Here is a 17,689-nt window from a genome sequence, read left to right as displayed (position 1 = left end):
AACAAAATATAGGTAATTTTTGTGGTTAGGCAAGTTAGCAAAAAAAAAAAAGATACATATTTTCACCTTTTGGTTGGTTAAAATCTATCTCCCTGCGTGTGAGCACCTGCTAGGAGATATAATGGTCTTTATGATCTTGATAATTTGAATGCTCATCTTTGCATTTTTGCAGTTTACATCTGGGAGTTTAAATAAATAAGATCTGCTTTCTATAAAGGAAAGCCTAAATTTGAATTAGGCAAGATATGATGAGTTCTTGCTGGATTTGGATGTATTTATTCATTGGCAAGAGCAACCTGCATTGTGCAATCAGTTAATGGTCACAGGACATAGCTTAGCGGCAGAGAATTAAAATACCTGTCTTGCATGTACACACTGCTATATTTAAAATAGATAACCAACAAGGAACTACTATACAGCACAGGGGACTCTGCTCAATACTGTGTAATAACCTAAATGGGAAAAGAATTTGAAAAAGAATTGTTACATGTATATGTGTAACTGAATCACTATGCTATACAGCTGAAACTAACACAACATTATTAATCAACTATACTCCCATATACAATAAAAAAACTAAACATTGTTTTTATTTTGATATAGGTTTTTCTACATACTGTTAAATGATATGTATGTGTATATACATATACAAAGACACATACTTAAATAAAAACATATATTGTATACAAAACAAAAAACAAAAAACCTGTCTTGGTCCAAAGTCTTTATTACTTTTTCTTTTTTAAAATTTATTTATTTATTTATCTTTATTTTTTGGCTGTGTTGGGTCTTTGTTTCTGTGCGAGGGCTTTCTCCAGTTGCGGCGAGCAGGGGCCACTCTTCATCGCAGCGCGTGGGCCTCTCACTATCGCGGCCTCTCTTGTTGCGGAGCACGGGCTCTAGGTGTGCAGGCTCAGTAGTTGTGGCACACGGGCCTAGTTGCTCCGCGGCATGTGGGATCCTCCCAGACCAGGGCTTGAACCCGCGTCCCTCGCATCAGCAGGCAGACTCCCAACCACTGCGCCACCAGGGAAGCCCCCGTATTACACTTTTGATTAGGAGCTTTTCCTATGGTTAGCAGGCTCCTCTCACATTCCCAAACCCCAGAGAAGGGCAGGTTAGGGCCTCCCTTTCCTAGCCTGTCAGACTCCCCCAGACCAAACCCTTGGACCACTATGTGGAAAAATAGAACTGTCCACGAAGGGTCAGGTATATCACAGAAACATATCACAATGTAGGAGGAGCAAAGATTCTGTTAACTTGAATGTACCCCTCAAAGCCCAGTGGAAGGTGCTTCCAGTTTTAGGCTTTCCCAACCATAGCGTCCTTCAGGGAGGCTCCCTTCATTTTTGACCTGTGTCTCTCCCTCCTCCTGGTCTCTATATTTCAAACTCTCAGGAAAGAGCCACCATTTCCCCACAGGTTTAGCCCAGAGTTTAGCTGATTACATTCTTTTGACTCTAGGTCTCCCTTTGACAGATGAGTGGGCGGAGTTTGGCAATACATCCCACTGCATCTAAGAAAAAGATTTCTAAGTTGTAAAGTGCTATAAAATATAATAATAATTATTACCTTCAACATTCCAAATTAATTTAATCTTTGTCTACCCAGATGTGGGATAGAATGGAGGTGATGAGAAATCTTGAAAATAACAATAGATGAATCTTTTGGCCAGGGAAACCTCTATCAAACAGCAGTTATTAAATATATATGGTATCCAGAGATTTGTGTATGAGGCCAGTAGGAAGATTTATTTATTCATCATATATTTACCGAGTGCCTTCTACCAGTGTCTGGAAACAGTGGATAGTAATGTGTTTATAATCTAATAGAGGAGATTGGTTTAACATATTAGATAACAAAATAGAATCTCACAGACAAATACATAATTATCTCCCCATCTTAAAACTTTGTGTGGCTCCTCAAATTAAGTAAAAGTTTCTTAGTTTGGCATTTAAGCTTTCTAAGTTTTTGCTCTGTCCTATCTTTCTGTTTGTCTGTTTGTTTGATGTATCTCTATAGAAGCATTGTCCAATATGAATATAATGCAAGCCACATATGCAGTTTTATTTTTCTTTGTAGTCATATTTGAAAAGTAAAAAGAAACAAGTGGATTAATTTTAATAATGTATTTTATTTAACCAATATATCCAAAATATTATCGTGTTAACATATAATCAGTATTTTAAAACTATCAGAGAAATTTAATGTTTTTTGTAGTAAATTTTCAAAATTTGGTGTGTATATTACACTTACGGCACATCTCAATTCAGACTAGCCACACTGCAAGCTCTCAAAAGCCACATATGGGGCTTCCCTGGTGGCGCAGTGGTTGAGAATCTGCCTGCCAATGCAGGGGACACGGGTTCGAGCCCTGGTCTGGGAAGATCCCACATGCCGCGGAGCAACTGGGCCCGTGAGCCACAACTACTGAGCCTGAGCGTCTGGAGCCTCTGCTCCGCAGCAAGAGAGGCCGCGATAGTGACAGGCCCGCGCACCGCGATGAAGAGTGGCCCCCACTCGCCGCAACTGGAGAAAGCCCTCACACAGAAACGAAGACCCAACACAGCCAAAAATAAACATAATAAATAAATAATAAATAAAAATTAAAAAAAAAAAAAAGCCACATATGGCTAGTAGCTACTGTACTGGACAGCTCAGGTAATCTGTATCCAGATTATCCCATGTTTTGTATACATGACCTGTATTGCCTCTTCTCCTTTGTGCCTGGCTACCATGTGGACTTTTCCCACTCAGATAGAAATGTTTTTTCTCTACATATAGCAGATACCACATTCTACTGTGGCTTTCTGTATATTTGTGTTCTCCCCCCTCCCCCTACCATAAGAGACTTTCCAGTCTCAATCCTCTCCCCATAGGGTTCCTTCTGTCTTAAGAGGTAGCCGTTAACCTTTTTATGGTAACTATTTCCTTCCTCTCCTTTACTCTTTCAGCACCTAAGTATGCATTCTTTATTCATGTTTTTGAACTTTATAAAAATGGAATAATACATTATATATTCTTTCGAGAGTGGTTTCTTTTTCTTAACATTGTATTTTAAGATTCATCTATATTATTGCATGTAGTTTGTTCATTTCTCTGTTATATTCTATGTCTATTATTATATGACAATTTATCCATTTTGTTGTTGATAGAGGACATTGGGTTGTTTACAGTTTTTAGCTATAACAACAATACTGCTGTTAACATTCTTGCACATGCATCTTGGTGCACATGAGCCTTTCTTAGGGTATATACCTGGAAGTGACATGCTTGGTCATGTACAGGCCTGTGTTCTTAGTCATGCACAGGCCTCTGTACTTTAGTAGATAAGGCCAAACAATGTTTCCAAACTGCTCTGTTAATTTACTCTCCCTATAGTAAAGTGAAAAATTCTTGTTGCTCTACTCCTAATGAACACTTGTAATTGTCAGTCTCTTTCATTTTAGCCATTCTGGTCGGTGGTGTAGTGTTATCTTGCTGCGGTTCAAATTTCCCTGTTCTTTTATAAGATTGACACTTTTCCACAGGTTTACTGGTTATTTGGATTTCTTCCTCGGTAATTTGCCTGTTCATTTCTTTTTCTTATGACTGTAGTTCTTTATACATCCTGGATACAAGACTTCTCTTGGCTCTATATACTGTAAATTTTTTTCAGCTTTATTGAGTGATAACTGACATACAGCTCTGTATAAATTTAAGGTGTACAGCATAATGCTGTAATTTCTTATTTGATTCTGAGGCTTGCTTTTTAGCTCTTTTAACGGTGTCATTTGATGAAACCAGGTCTTAAATATTAATGTAGTCAATTTATCAGTTTTTCTATTATAATTAGTGCTTTTGGATTAATTAAAAAAGTCTGTCCCCACTCTTGAGGTCATGGATATTTGCTCCTATTTTATCTTCTAAAAGCTTTATTGTTTTGCCTTTCAAATTTATGTCTAATATCCACCTGGAATTGATTTTGGTGTGTAATGTAAAGAGCCGAATTTCATTTTTTTTCTTCCAAATGGAAATCTATTTGTCCCAGAACCAATTTTTGAAAACCATCCTTTAGGCATTGCTCTGCATCACCATCATGACAACATAAATCAAACTTCCATGTACAGATGAGACTTTCTGGGCTCTTTATTCTTTTTTTTTTATTTTTTTTTTTAAATATCAGGGGTTGGCCGACTGCATAGGTCTCCTGGGGGAGGGGCTGGCGAGGCTCAGACCTATCTTTGGGAGCGGCTGTCGCTACTGAAGCCGTGGCGCATCTCTGGGCTCTTCATTCTGTTTTATTGGTGTATTGGTGCATCCTTGATCCAATACCACACTGCCTTAATGACTATGGCTTTATAATAAAGCTTGATATCTGGTTGCACAAGTCTTCTTCCTCCTCTTCCTCATATATACTTGTCTTTGCTCTTCCATAAACTTAAATTAGCTCGTTAAGTTTCTCTCTCTTTCTCACACACACACACACACACACGCACACACAGAAATCTACTGAAATTTATCTGGAATTGCACTGGGTCTACAGATTAATTTGGGGAGGATTGACATCTTTCAGTATGGAATCTTTCAATCTGTGAACGTGTTATTATCTTATTTGTTTAGGTCTTGTTCAATGTTTTTAAAATGTTTCCTTCATATAGGTCTTGCACTTCTTTGATTTATTCCTAGATGTCTGATATTGGTTTGAGGGTATTGTAAGCTTCAAATTCTCTAACTTAAAGAAAATCCAATTCTCTTTTTTTCCCGGAATATAGAAATAAGTATTTTTTAAGAATACTATTTTTGTGTCTATTAACCTTGTTAAACTCTTATTAATTGTAACAATTTATCTGCAAATTCTTTTGGATTTGCCACATACATAGTATTGATATCATCTATGAAAAATAACGATTTTGTTTCTTCCTGTTCAATCTTTAGTCGGTTATTTTGCCTTACTCCGTTGGCTACAGACATTCGGGGCAAAAAGGGGCATTCTTGTCAGTAGTACACTTTTAATCAGTACTAAGCCCTTCTGCCTCAAGCCAACAGCGTATAACTGTTAGTTCCCAGCTGGAGGGTATGAGTGAGACGCCTACGCTCTCCTTTCCGCGCCCGCAGCGAATGAAGGCAGAGAGAACTCCTCCCTCAAGCTAAGCTCATCCGAAAAAGGAGCCTGCAGGGGCCTCCGGTTGCTGTGCAACGGCGTCGTCCTGACCCGGAGTGGGTGCCGACGGCTTAGAAACACGTGCCGCCTCTTCCGCATTCTGGGACTACATCCCCCACAATGCCGCGCGTTGCGGGTGGCTGGTCTCCGAAGTGGGGGAAGGGCCGGGCCAGGAGGCGGAGCGGAAGCGGAGTGCTAGGGACGAGAGGAGTAAATCTCCACCAGCTGGGAACCAACCTTGTCCGTGATTCCCAGTCCCGGCCTTTCTCCATCCCGACCTGGAGGCTGTTTCGCAGGCGCAGGAGGCTGCTGACGCCCGCTAATCGGCTTTCGCTGCGCCGCCCCGGCTTGGAAGCCAGTTGGCGTCGGCGACGGTGACGAGAAGCCCACAAACAAGGTAATGGGGAGAGGGCGAGAGGGAAGGCGTCTCCGCTCGCCCTGTCCGCGTCTCTGGCTGAGCCCCTCAGGCAGGCGGCCGCCCCTCCTCCGCCGCGCTACGCACTGGTCCTCACCCCGCCCCATCGGGGCCGCTGCCGCCGGGCGTCCACGGAGCCCCGGCTCGGCCACTGGCCCGCAGCCCCGGGCCACGGCCGGGGAGGCTCTTTGTCCCTGCCCCTCCGGGTCTGACAGCCGCGCCCCCTTGGCCCCGGGCGGAGAACCGAGCGTGGCTCGGGCTGCGTGATCCGAGCAGGGCGGGCTCGGTCCCGTGGCCGCTGGCGCTGGGGAGCGACTGACCTGAGCTGGGGGTATGGAGCGCCCGCGCGGCAGCCGCACTCACTTCTCTTTCTGTTTCTGACAGCTCAGTTCTCTTCTACTTTGACAGAGAGAAAGTCAAATGCCCTTTTAAAATTTCCTCTTCAAAACTCAGCTCCTGGGTGACTGGTAAGGATGAACTTAAACAGCTGTGTCGACTGCGGCTTATACTCTCGCTAAGCCTTGTTAAGACAGCCGGGGTTCCAATCCCGATCGACGCACTGCCTGGCTTTAGTGACCTTGGTTAATTAAAGGCTCTAAGCCTGAATTTTCTCACCAAATGGCGGTAACAGTACACACCTTTAAGATGCTAGAATAAGAAGTAATATGCTTACAACGCCATGAATTCTTCGCTTGACGAAAAAATTCTTTTGAGTATGATACACTAGCTATACTGAAGTGGCCCCTAGATTGGTGAGTTTTGTGTTTAATCATTAGCACTCTAGGTTGTGTGTTCTTCACTTTATATATACCTTGTTCACCTTAAACCTAAGCAAAGAATTCTTTAAAATATGCCGTCTTCTCAATTTCCGCTGTTTTAAGATGGCTGAGAATGTTCTTAGGAAATTGATGACTTTGCTTTTCTGTGGATCAGCTTGAGATTCAAGGACTTATTCACCCCACCCCCAGCTGTGTCCTGTAGGGGATCCTTAGAGGAGCTTAAGTGTTTGTTCTGGCACAATAAGCGTTTAGGTGTGCTGTAGTCCTGACTTGGGGCTTCACCACCTTTACCCTATGTCAACTTCTTTTCTTCCTCTACACTTTCCCACTGTTTAGTAATTTCCCCTCTTTGGGATTTGTGTTTCCAAGTTGTAGTTTTTGGTCTCAGGATAAATTGAATGATTGCAATACATTTTACAAGGAATGACTTGAAACATTTCACATTAGTTCTTCTTCAGTTTCGATTGTTCTTGCACTGTTTTCTCTGAACTTTAGTGACATAGGTGTTGAGTTTTTCTTCAGGGAAATCGTTCTGGTCCTTAGTTGAAATTGTTTTCAGTTAAAATGTCTGTTCTGTACTACTTTTTTTTTTTTAATTAATTAATTTATTTATATTTATTTTTGGCTGTGTTGGGTCTTCGTTTCTGTGCGAGGGCTTTCTCCAGTTGCGGTGAGCGGGGGCCACTCTTCATCGCGGTGCGCGGGCCTCTCACTGTCGCGGCCTCTCCCGTTGCGGAGCACAGGCTCCAGATGCGCAGGCTCAGTAGTTGTGGCTCACGGGCCCAGCTGCTCCGCGGCATGTGGGATCCTCCCAGACCAGGGCTCGAACCCGTGTCCCCTGCACTGACAGGCAGATTCTTAACCACTGCACCACCAGGGAAGCGCCCTGTTCTGTACTACTTTTGAGTTCAAGCACTGTTGTGCAGTCTGTGAAACAACATGTTCTGAGTAATGCTGTTTTTGAAGGTACGGTGGGGAAAAGCCAGTGGAGCATGATGAATTTTGTGTAATGTCTTGAGTGACACATGCATTAAAAAAAAAATACCTTTACAAAGAAAAGGAGAAATCTAATGAATGTATTTCATAAGAATACCAGAGAACCAGAGAGTAAATAAGTGAAAAATTTAAACTGTGGGAGATGGCATAAAGCACATAAAGATTTCTGATTCATTTAAAAATGTGTGGCAGAAATACTCGTTTTGAGTAAAAATTTTTCTCTGTTGGTGATATTTAGTGCTGTGTAGGACAGAGAGTAATGACTATGGAAACAGGAGACCTTGGTTCTTGTCCTAGCTCTGTCACTATTTATACAACCCTAGTTTCCTTTGCGGTCCTCAATTTCCTTCTCTCTCAAATAATGAATTGATCTGATTCCAAGGACTCTTGTAACTCAGACTTTGCAATGATAAGCTTTTTTAATGTGGAAAAAAAATGATGTAAACCCTTTTAGTCATTTATTTGTGTCTTAGGTGTTTTTTTTTTTCCCGTCACCTTGAGGAAGGGGATATACACGACAGAACTAGAAAGCTGCCATAAACAAAAATCTCTCCTGACCACTTCATCCCTCTTTCATGAGCTGCACATGTTTTCTCTGCATTTTTGACATGCTTAGTTCTCTTCCTCCCTACTACGTATCTCTTTTTTTTTTACTCATAGCCTCTTTATTAAATTATTTATTTATTTATTTATTTAATTTATGGCTGTGTTGGGTCCTCGTTTCCGTGCGAGGGCTTTCTCTAGTTGTGGCAAGCGGGGGCCACTCTTCATCGCGGTGCGCGGGCCTCTCACCATCGCGGCCTCTCTTGTTGCGGAGCACAGGCTCCAGACGCGCAGGCTCCAGACGCGCAGGCTCAGCAGTTGTGGCTCACGGGCCCAGCCACTCCGCGGCATGTGGGATCTTCCCAGACCAGGGCTCGAACCCGTGTCCCCTGCACCGGCAGGCAGACTCATAGCCTCTTTATTATGCTTGCTTTTATATAACTTGAGTTTGTCAATCCCTAATTCAACTTCATTGTTTTTTTGTGTGATTTCTTTTACTTTTTGCTCCTACTCCCAACATATTGGGTTTTTTAGGGGCCAATTTTTGTTGGAGGCCTCAGGCAAACGTGCCCAGTGCTAGTCTAGTTAGCTGTGGAAGGGGACATGGGGTCATGTGGCACAAAATATGATTGGCTGAGGCAGTGGGGAGGTCAGGGTCTGAGACGGAAATATCTAGTAGTGCGTAATATATTTTGGATTAAACTTCTACTGTGACATAGTGATTGGGTAGTTTCCCTTTTGCTCTAACATTCTCTTCTTAACCCTGACTTATTTTACCCATTTTCTTTTATCTGTCTTTATACTCTTCAATGTTGTTGTCTTCTCTTGCCTCTCCCCAGTATGCCATTGAAAAATGATCTTGTATCTTGAGATGTGATATTTCTGTATCTTAGCTGGAATTTTAGTGTAGCTTCTCCCAAGGCAGTTCACATTTTAAATCTTAGACCTAATTAGGAGTGGATGCTGTGTCCTATGTTAAATTTTTTTCCCTAGATGTTAGCCTCAGGCAATGTTATGTAGAGAAAATAGAAAATATTTTAGGAATGAGCCTTTCCCCTGAAATTACATTCAAAGGCAAGTCTGTGGCATACTTATTTCTTTTCTTGGAGAGAACTCTCTGAACCTCTGCGCTCTAGTGAGCATACTGTGTCTTTTTGTAATAAATATCTGCTTTTCCAGCTATAAATTTCTTAGGAGACCAATAGGCAGTGATTCTTCTAGCACCTTTGGCTGAATGAGAGCTTCTGTGCTTGCTAGTTGCTGCTATCGCTGTCGATAGTTACTTTAGCTGTAGTCAACGGCACAAAAAGTAGAGCACTGAATGAATGCAAAAATGGGATTTGAAGGAGAGATTTCCAAGGTAGGACTGGCCATCCATTAATGTTTTCAGCCTTGCTCTTTGCAACGTTTGCATAAAAATATAAATGCAAGGAAGTATTTCAAGATAGGCAGTGTGAAATGTAGTGTTTTTAATATTTTTGACTGCAACCCGTAGCAAGAGATCTTTTTACCTCAAGACTCCATAGATATGTAACTCTGTGTGTGCATATCTGTGTATGAAAAATGTATATATAAAAAAAATGAAAAAAATTTCACAAAACAAAATCTGTATTGTGTACAACCTACTCTGAAGGTTTCTGTTTCATCTTGTTTAAAAAGTGCCAGTTGAAAAGTAGATTCTTGTTCCTTGCTTTTGAAATAGCACTGGAGTCCTGAGCTGAGAGTTTGGATGCCTAATTTCCCCCATTCTTTTGACATTGGGTAGTCATTATCCTTGTGCTTCACTTTCCTTATCTTTAAAATGAGGGTGTTCTGGTTTAAATATTCACTGATTCTCCATCTTTACTCTTCCCTAGTAATAATGTACTAACATATTTGTCTTTAGGTGTTTGGCTAGGGAGAAACCACTGAAAAATTGCTCAGACATCTAGTTGCTTGCATGTTTGCTGTTTGGCAAGTGGCATAATAGAACTTTGAACAGATCTTTGCTTATGTGTAAATCTTGTAAATTGGAGTGAATGCATTAAGACCTGTAACACAGTAAATATACAAATTAAGAAAAAAATTTCCCCATGTTCTTTGTTTTTCTACTTTTGTGTTTTTTAACCAGGAATATTTTAGAGTTTGAAAAATTGTATTTAAAATGCTTAATAACAGTTGTAAAGTAACATGCCAGTGGATTGCTATATAGACTTTATTCCTGCCTCATCTTACCACCGCCCTCTTCATAGTAGAAAACGCCAAAAAGACTATGTTTTTCTGTGTAAAGTCCACCATGTCAGGTCATTACTGTTCATATGTTACCAAACAGTGGAACTGCCGTTTTCGTAAGAAAGGCGAATATAGAGCTTTCTTTGGTTGTGAGTTTCCTTTTGTTCACTTTGGACGAGTTCTCCAAACCAGGCCATTCCATGTGGGGATTGGGATCCCTCTCATTCTCTTGTGTTTGTACTGAGGAGACTAGGAATGAGGAATTTACTCCTCCTCCCAAGATTCTGGTTGGAGTTCTAAAGGTTTTAGTTAGAAGGAAATTGGAACCAGACTTTGTACTTCCTCTTCTTTCTCAGATCAGACCTCCTTAGAGGGCCTTCCTTGCCCTCATACCTCATGTAGACTCCTCACACATTCTCACATCACCCTGTTTATTTTTTCCATAGCAATTTATCACAAGCTGCAATTGGCTTGTTTCTGTGTTTGCTTGTTACCATCCCACTCCTACTAAAGCATGATCTCCAGAAGAGCAGGAATCCTGTCTCGTTTCATCTTTTACATCTCCTGTTTCTGGCACATAGTAGGTGCTTTAATAAATATTGTGAATGAATAAGTGAGCAAATGAATGAATAACTCAAGTTCTTTCATGCTTTAAATGAAACTGCACGTAGTAAAGGTTGTGTTTGAATATGGCTCTTTCTGCATCCCCCCTACTCCGTTCCTTTTTTTTCTGGAAATGTGTTCTTTCTTATCATTGTATTTATTGATCATGGTGAAGATATCTACATACAGAAGACCTTGTATTTATCTTTGTTTTACTTCATATTTTTTCTATTGTAGTTTTTTGCCTGTGTTAAAAAAAATAAAACAGAGATTGAAGATTTCTTAAATTCTTCTTGTAGCAACTTTGTAATACTTTGATTTATGTGAATCAACATATTTGAACTTTAATATGTGAACTTGATAATTTAAAGAACAGTCCAAATTACACATCTTCAGAATTTTAGGATCATTGCCCTAAACCGCCATTACTGTTTTCTTGTTACGTTCCTTTAAAGCAAAAAAGAACATGGTTCATTTAATATTACAGTTCATTCAGTACTTACAAATGCAGTCCTTCTAATGGAGGTACAGGAGGTAGTATAGTATAGAGAAAAACCTAAATACTGAGTCAGGACCAGTGTTCAGGACCAGTGCACTTTCTGCCACTAACTCATTGCCTCATTTTAGGCAGGACAGTTAACATCTTTGGGCTTTACTTCTTTCATCTGAAATGTGAGAAGATTGAATTAGATTTCTTCTCAGGTCCTTCCAGCCTAGAAATGGATAATTGAAGATACAGTTGTCCCTCGGTGTCCTCAGGGCATTGGTTCCAGGTCCACCCCCACCTTTACCAGCGCACAACCATGGATACCAAAATCTATGGGATGCTCAAGTGCCTTATATAAAATGGCATATTATTTGCATATATAACCTACACACGTCCTCCTGTGTACTTGAAACCATCTCTAGATTACTTATAATACCTAATACAATGTAAATGCTATGTAAATCGTTGCCGGTGCATGGCAAATTCAAGTTTTGCTTTTTGAACTTTCTGGAATTTCTTTTTCTTAAATATTTTCTATCTGCAGTTGGTCCAATCTGTGGATATGCAACCCACCGACTGTAATTTTATCTTTTTTTTTTTTTTTAAAGTATTTTTTTTAAAAAATATTTTATTTATTTATTTATTTATGGCTGTGTTGGGTCTTCGTTTCTGTGTGAGGGCTTTCTCCAGTTGCGGCAAGTGGGGGCCATTCTTCATCGCGGTGCGCGGGCCTCTCACCATCGCGGTGCGCGGGCCTCTCACCATCGCGGCCTCTCTTGTTGCGGAGCACAGGCTCCAGACGCGCAGGCTCAGTAACTGTGGCTCACGGGCCCAGTCGCTCCGCGGCATGTGGGGTCTTCCCAGACCAGGGCTCGAACCCGTGTCCCCTGCATTGGCAGGTAGATTCTCAACCACTGCGCCACCAGGGAAGCCCTGTAATTTTATCTTGACATTCCCATCTCCTCTGCCCGTCTACCCCCCAGAAACATTGCAGGGAGGTCATATTGGTGCCTGGGAGATGCTGGGGTTAGGCTCAGGGGTGTGCTTAAATACAAGGCATCTCTGCTGATTGTTCTCCAGGCTGTGTGGGAGTTGTGGCTGCAGTGTAGGGCATGTTACTCTTGCCCTTAAAGGACCTGGGACTTAAAGAGACAAGGCTTACACACGTGACTGAGTGATATGATGTGTAAAATCAGTTGGTATAAAGTAATGTGCTGTGAGATGTGAGAGAAGGCCAAAGTGGGCTAGAGTAAGGTTATGAGGTTTTGAAATCCTTCTGGCGCAGGTAGCATTTAAGCAGATACTCTAGTCTCATTTTAGGCTATATGGAAGAGGAACTGTTCTCATCAACAGCATGCTATTATGTCATCTTTTAGGACTGGGTAATTCTTCAGTGACTACTACCAATGCGGTATTTCATGTTGTCCAAAAATTCTGCGAAGAAATTTTTTTCAAGACTGCAGCCTGACTGCTACTGACTGAATGAGAGGATGTAAGGAAACATATCTGGTAAATAAAAATATTATATAAATGTAAGGTATTATTGTAAGTAGATAGGGTAGGGGGTCCCTGGAGGAAGAGAACCAGGCATGGCTTTCTTGACCTGAGAGAAGCCATTTTTGGCCTAAGCCATTTTGTGATCTAAGCCTAGCCATAATGCTTGCCCTTGAATAGGTCTCAGTAATGAATGATCTTAAGGGCACAGAAGAATGCAGAAACATTCAAGCAAAGATAATGATATCAGTTGTAAAGGCTCCAAGTTCTGTTTCAGTGGTGAAGATTAGCCTGAAGTGCTCAACTACCAGATCAGCTGGAACCTAAGGGATGACTTTGACCTTTTCTGATCCTTCTGACTTAAATCAAATAAAGCGTGGGCTGCCCAAGCCCTTTCCTGAATATGCATATACTCTCAGCTTAAAACTTCCCCAATTTTGCTGTTCCGAGAGACACTGCTTTGGGTAAGATCCCTCCTTACTTGCTGCAAGTGATAATAAATCCTTCCTTCCGATCTTCGGCTTGGTTGTGTCTTTTGGCTCAACACCCATCAAAAGGCGAACCCAGTTTTCGAGTAACATTATTATTGTTACTGAATGAGACAGAGATTGGCTTGATTGGGGGAGATATTTCTGTGATTAGTGGGAAATAAATTTTGTCTTTGGGGACTGGTTTCTGGGAGGGACATGAGAGCTAATCAGGAGTTTTATTTGGGTCTAGTAAAACATCCCCTGTATTAACTCAGGTTACTAAGATTGTTAAGAATTACTGGCATTGCTGTGTAAGTACCTGATACTAATAATAAATGTTAACATTTATTGACATTAGTAGTATGAGGTGTCATTTATCCTCACCAGTATTACATAGGTACTGTTGTCTCTGTGATATAAGTGAGGACATTAGGGTATAGGGGGATAAAATAACTTAGTTAAGGTTTTAAAGATAGAATATAGTCACCCCTTTGTATCTGCGGGTTCTGCATCTGCGGATTCAACCGTGGATTGAAAATATTGAATAAAAATGCCAGAAAGTTCCAAAAACCAAAACTTGAATTTGCTACTATTTATATAACATTTACATTGTATTAGGTATTATTAGTAATCTAGAAATGATTTAAAGTATATAGGAGGATGTGCGTACGTTATATGCAAATACTATGCCACTTTATATGAGGGACTTGAGCATCTGTGGATTTTGGTATCTACTGGTGGTCTTGGAACCAGTCCCCTGCAGATACTGAGGGAGGATTGTACTATACATAATTTCATATGGAGATTGATAGAGAGTTCTTTGAGGCTGGAGGTGGGGTAGGGGTGGGAGTGCTACTTTTTGAAGAGGTGACATTTGAGCTAAATACTACAGGATGAAAAGGAATAAGCCATGGGGAGAGCATTTCAAGCAGGGGAATAGCAGTTGTATAGACCCTGAGTTCAGAAAGAATTTGGTGTGTTTCACCTAGCTGGGCTGTAGCACAGTGAGCAAGGGGGAAGTGGTGTGAGATTAGGACAGACAGAGATAAGGGTAGAAGTCAGCTATGCAGAACCTTCGGGATTGTGGTCGTGTTGCTGAACACAAGTTTGTATGCCTGATGAACAGTGAGGCCAAACTAACCAATGTGAGTTCAGAGCTAGGAAAGGTTTATTGCAAGGACCGTGCAAGGAGAATGGGCAGCTCCTGCTCAAAAACCCTGAACTCCGGAATCTTGTGCTTATCACTATTGTATCTTTTTTTTTATTTATTTATTTATTTTTGGCTGCTTTGGTTCTTCATTGCTGCGTGTGGCTTTCTCTAGTTGCGGCAAGTGGGGGCTACTCTTTGTCACAGTGCGTGGGCTTCTCATTGCAGTGGCTTCTCGTTGCGGAGCACTGGCTCTATATGCATGGGTTTCAGTAGTTGTGGCATGCAGGCTCTGTAGCTGTGACTCGCGGGCTCTAGAGCGAAGGCTCAGTAGTTGTGGCACAAGGGCTTAGCTGCTTTGTGGCATGTGGGATTTTCCCAGACCAGGGCTCGAACCTGTGTCCCCTGCATTGGCAGGGGGATTCTTAACCACTGCACCACCAGGGCAGCCCGTCACTATTGTATCTTGCCTGCTCCTCCTTTGTTTCTGCATTCCCTGCCTTTTGTGAGTATCTGTTTGAATCTGCCGTTTGGAATGCAGGGGAGGCCTAGGAGGCTGCAGCCTTTTCCCTACAAATAAGAAATGGGGGGGGGGGGGACGTGGAAAGACATTTGTACCTGGGAGGACCCCACAGGGTCCTGCTTGGTTTCAGTAAATAGTTTTAATTTTATTCTAAGTACAGTGGGAAACTGTTGAAGAGTTTTTTATTTTAATTAATTTTTATTGGAATGTAGTTGATTTACAATGTTGTGTTAGTTTCTGCTGTACAGCAAAGTGAATGTTATACATATATCCACTCTTTTTTAGATTCTTTTCCCATGTAAATCATTACAGAGTATTGAGTAGAGTTCCCTGTGCTATATAGTAGGTTCTTATTAGTTACCTATTTTATACATAGTAGTGTGTATATGTCAATCCCAGTCTCCCAGTTTATCCCTCCCCTCCTTTCCCCCTTGGTAACCATAAGTTTGTTTCCTACATCTGTGACTCTATTTCTGTTTTGTAAATAAATTCACTTGTACCATTTTTTTGTATTCCACGTATAAGTGATACCACACGATATTTGTCTTTCTCTGTCTGACTTACTTCACTCAGTATGACAATCTCTAGGTCCATCCATGTTGCTGCAGATGGCATTATTTCATTCTTTTTTGTGGCTGAGTAATATTCCACTGTATATATGTACCACATCTTGATGGGCATTTAGGTTGCTTCCATGTCCTGGCTATTGTAAATAGTGCTGCAGTGAACATTGGGGTGCGTGTTATCTTTTTTTTTTTTAAATAAGTTTATTTATTTATTTATTTATTTATTTATGGCTGTGTTGGGTCTTTGTTGCTGTGCGCAGGCTTTCTCTAGTTGCGGCGACTGGGGGCTACTCTTTGTTGTGGTGCACGGGCTTCTCATTGCGGTGGCTTCTCTTGTTGCGGAGCACGGGCTCTAGGCACGCAGGCTTCAGTAGTTGTGGCTCGCGGGCTCTAGAGCGCATGGGCTTAGTTGCTCCACAGCATGTGGGATCTTCCCAGGCCAGAGCTCGAACCCATGTCCCCTGCATTGGCAGGTGGATTCTTAACCACTGCGCCACCAGGGAAGTCCACATGTATCTTTTTGAATTATGGTTTTCTCTGGATATATGCCCAAGAGTGGGATTGCTGGATCATATAGTAGTTCTATGTTTAGTTTTTTAAGGGACCTCCATACTGTTCTCCATAGTGCGTTGAAGGGTTGTGTGTGGTAAAATATATAATATAAAATGTACCATTTTAACCATTTTTAAGTGTACAGTTCAGAAGCATTAAGTACTTTCATGTTCTTGTGCAACCATTGATGTCGGCAGGTGAGAGGACCTTGGTCCTTGTCCTCTTTGAAGAAAGAATTCCCCAAAGAGACATTGTAAAGCAGGCACAGAGTTTATTGGAGGCACTGTATGTGCAAAGAGAACAAAGAAGCAGCTTATTTAGAGCAGAAGCAAAGTAGAAATACACACCCAGAGAAGAGTGTGGCTATCCTCCCTGATGAGGAGTGCACCAGAAAGGTGATTTAAATTCCTTACATGGGGCAGTTCTTCAGGGTTTTTGTTTTCCTCTGGCCAATTATCTTGGCTATTTTCCCACATCTGACCTGTCCCAGGGCCCTATCCAATATGTGTGTGCATCTTTTAGCCAAGATGGATTCCAGTGTGGAGGCCTCTGGGAAAATTTGACAGCACATATTATGGGGGTAGTGTCCCCTCCCTTTTGACCCCTGAGGAGCCTTCCTGTGCACGTGCAACAGGGGAGGTCTCCTTGACCTCAGTAGTGATAGATGTGGTCATCTTATCTCTTTACTCCAGCAGAGCTCAGCTTCTGCCATTAACTCTTACCTTGAAGTGTCAGGGAAAACAAACTACGATTTACTCCGCTTGACAAACTCCAGCTGCCCAGCCCAGGAGCCCATCTACCTCCTACCTCACCATCACTGCTGTACATCTCCAGAACTTTTTCTTCATCCCAAAGTAAAACTCTGTACTCTAAACTTTATTTTTGTTTTCTTGTTTTTTTTTTTCTGTGCTGTGCCACGCGTCACGTGGGATCTTAGTTCCCTGACCAGGGATCCAGCCTGGCCCCTTGCAGTGGAAGTGTGGAGTCATAACCACTGGACTGCCAGGGAAGTCCCTGTACTCTAAACTTTAAACCATAACTCTCCATTCTCTCATCCCGCTAGCCACTGGTATCTACCTTTCTACTTTCTATCTCTGTATCTAACTCTTCTGGGTACCTATGTAAGTGGCATCATATAATATTTGTCTTTTTGTGTCTAGCTTCTTTAACTTAGTATCAACATAATGTCTTTAAGTTTCATCCATGTTGTAGCTTGTATCAGAATTTTATTATCTTTTAAAGCTGAATAGTATTTCTTTGTATATATATATACCACATTTTGTTTATCTGTTCATCTGTTGTTTCCACCTTGCAGTGCTGCAGTGAACACGGGTGTACAAGTTCCTCTTTGAGTCCCTGATTTTGAAACTGAGCAGGACCCTGTGGGGCCCACCTGGGTACAAAAGCCCTTCCATGTCCCCCTTTTCTTACTTGTGGGGTAAAGACTTCAGCCTCTTAGACTTCCTCGAATTTCGAAGGGCAGATTCAAACAGTTGCTAATCAGGGAAGTATGGGTATGCAGAGACAAAGGAGAAACAATCAAGAAACTGTACTGCAGCGATTAAAGCAGTATCCTGGTTCCTCATTAAGGAATATACGTCAAACTTGAAAAGACATAGGAGCCTGTAAAGATTTATAAAAGATACATTTAACATACATGTATCAAAGAATGTTTTAAAATTTTGTTTGAGAATCCAGAATTTCTACTTTCTGAACTCAAATGTAAAAATCTTTGTAGAAAAAAATATTAGCTAACGTTT

At 41.5% G+C, this 17,689-nt stretch overlaps 1 protein-coding gene and 1 pseudogene across 3 annotated transcripts in view; both read left to right on the top strand.

Annotated features, from left to right (window-relative positions):
- Positions 1–17,689, top strand: part of LOC309665790 (sugar phosphate exchanger 3 pseudogene) — a 306,970-nt pseudogene that overhangs the window by 35,407 nt on the left and 253,874 nt on the right. The gene's annotated exons all lie outside the window — the stretch shown is intronic.
- Positions 2,647–17,689, top strand: part of CCDC126 (coiled-coil domain containing 126) — a 46,365-nt gene continuing 31,322 nt past the window's right edge. The window contains exons 1-2 of one of the 2 annotated variants that reach the window (XM_082472521.1): positions 2,647–5,540; positions 12,554–12,686. The gene's annotated coding sequence lies outside the window, so the exon portion shown is untranslated. The remainder of the gene's footprint in view (positions 5,541–12,553; positions 12,687–17,689) is intronic. The other variant, XM_082472520.1, reaches the window with a different exon arrangement.

This window comes from Balaenoptera physalus, assembly GCF_965194825.1.
Source record: "Balaenoptera physalus genome assembly, chromosome: 8".
In the NCBI taxonomy this organism is placed as follows: Eukaryota; Metazoa; Chordata; class Mammalia; order Artiodactyla; family Balaenopteridae; genus Balaenoptera; species Balaenoptera physalus.
Note: the sequence above shows the minus strand (reverse complement) of the source record. Positions and strands in the feature narration are given on the sequence as shown.